Below are 2,500 nucleotides of genomic sequence, written 5' to 3' on the forward strand. Positions count from 1 at the left end.
TACACTACTGTCTTGTTATGGACCTTATGGTTATGGTAAAGGACCTGGTAAAGGAATAAAATCTTTGTCTGTAACCCCAAGAGCGTCCATCTGGAAAAATAAAATAAAAGTTTCAAGTTTCTTCACCAGGTGTCAAACATGTGAGTGGCAAGAGTGAATATCCTGCCCTCTCCTGCAACCCCATGCACAGCCAAGGTGCCCTTTATTGAAGCATGCAGCCACGGGTGCATACGCTGTGACTTGTGCATTTATCAAATCATGTCACATGAAACAATACCCGTATGTAATAGGAATATACATTTCACATTGATTATGCAATCTGTCAGGTTCAACTGTTATACTGTACAGTAATTAGCCTTTAGCACGATTAAATCAGACAAGTAATTTTTTTCTAAATCAAGCAGGATAAACGATTATGGGTTTGAGACTATTGGTTGAGTGGCATCTAAATGTACAGTATGTCTATTCACCTCCTTCGAATGGACTAAAATATTCAGTATTTGAAGGAGTCTGACGTCACATGAAAAGGACCCATTTGCCGAAGGTTGCTTACGGATGTCACGAGAGTGATAGCGATATGTAATGCCTAATGTAATTGGTAACGAGCTGCATGTTTATTCATGTTGAACCTGGCGACACCGTCGAGTAAAGCCAAACCTCGCCACCATGCAGCTACGCGTAAGCAGAGTGCAACACCAAGCTCTTACGACATGATGTAACAATGAGAGGAGACAATTATGAAAAAGAATGAGGCTTTGTTCTGACTCTTTTTTTTCCCCCTGCATTCTTGGACCGCTCAGGCAAAATAACCTCTTTTATGTGGGGGACCCCCAGAATCTGATTCCCAAGGCGCATGTCACATGCTGGGGCCCTAGCTGGTGGCTGCCACCGTACCGTTGGCTCCCTGCAATGTGCTCCTCTCTCCTGTGTCATGCTATAGTTCTCTCTCTCCTTTCCTGACTGTATTGTGCTGCAATGGCATGCTGTTATGTGTGCACTCACCCATGCACGTTTCTCAGGGTTTCCCATGCTTTCGGTCGTTCGTTCGACATCAAACAAGTTCAAAGACTCAAGTTTCAAGGGCTCTTTGTATTTACACTCACATGTAAGCGCATGTATGCGTCGTTGTGAAACCTGAGAGGAAACGACTGCCTGTCTCTTAGAAGTTACAAGGTTGGAGGCACAGCATGTGAATGAAGCATCCTAACTGCTTCAAGCTAACATGAGAGAGCAGGGGGTGAGGATATGTAAAAGCACACATCAACGGCCGGAGACATATGCAGGAGAAAACCATTAGGGCCTACTGTTACTACTGCCATAAACTTCAGAGCACATGGCTTTATTTTCTCTCCCGGCCCAAACAAGGGCCCATTAAAAAAACAAAACAATCATGACTCAGCTGAATGGCACACAGGTCGAAGAAGTGGGACCAGCTCCCCCTCAAGGTGGGGAGGACACATACAACACCTGAAGTTTGTATCAAGACTGCAATCATTTGACGTCTTTGGAGAAAACAAACCCTCATCAGCTGGACTGGTCAAAAAAAAGGGCCAACAAAGCAAAAAAAAAAGACCCGGTGGCGCAGCGCGCTAAGCCCCCCACATATGGGCTTGCATGCCCACCCTCGGGGACCCCGGTTGGAGTCCGGCCGGGGTCATTTCCCAATCCTCCCCAGTCTCTCTGCCCCATTCGCTTCCTGTCACCATCTTCAACTGTCCTGTCAAATAAAGGCATAAAAGCCCATAAAAATAAAAAAAAAGACCCGGGCAGTGTTGTGTGGCTTATTCTAAGTTTTGGGCCGGTGTGTAGGAAAGTGCAAAGCAGCCATGAGCTTCGCCCCTGCAGACTTTCGGCACACCGGGAAAAGCCCTGTATGGGACATTACTGTCCAGGCCTGCTCATCAGGAAGCCCAGTGGCATGCACAGACATTTTGGGGGGCAGGTGTTGAGGTGGGGCCACAAGCACCGTTCGAGGACCGAAGTGCGGATAATGGACTGAACCATGGGTGTGCATCTGTTCCAGAGAACCCCATATCCACATTAACTTTCCCCCCAGGGCACTGCCAGCCGAGGGGCATATCTGTCTGTTGTACAGGTACAGCCTTCCCGGGCGCTCAGGGCTTTAGAAGACACCACTGACAGGTACTGTAGGACTGCGACACCGCCTCTGAAGGTGTCAGTGTCGGACTGCTGCAGGTGGCAAAGCCCGGCACTTGGCAAGCCTGTGTGGTAGGGCTGAACGATTATGGAAAAAATGATAATCGCAATTTTTGTATTACCGGTATTACTTTCTTTTACGACAGGAGAGTAAAAGTGCGACAGGAAACCAATTGGGAGAGAGATGGAGAGGGATCGACATAGGCCCCAGGCCAGAATCAATCCCAGGTCGCCAGTATAGCAGCCCAGTGCCCTGACGTTAGTGCCACAGCAGGGCCTGATCCCAATGAATTTGGAAAAATTTAAATCACTATTATTAATCATGATTATTACACAACAATAA

Source organism: Engraulis encrasicolus, chromosome 8 (assembly GCF_034702125.1).
Source record: "Engraulis encrasicolus isolate BLACKSEA-1 chromosome 8, IST_EnEncr_1.0, whole genome shotgun sequence".
Classification (NCBI taxonomy): domain Eukaryota; kingdom Metazoa; phylum Chordata; class Actinopteri; order Clupeiformes; family Engraulidae; genus Engraulis; species Engraulis encrasicolus.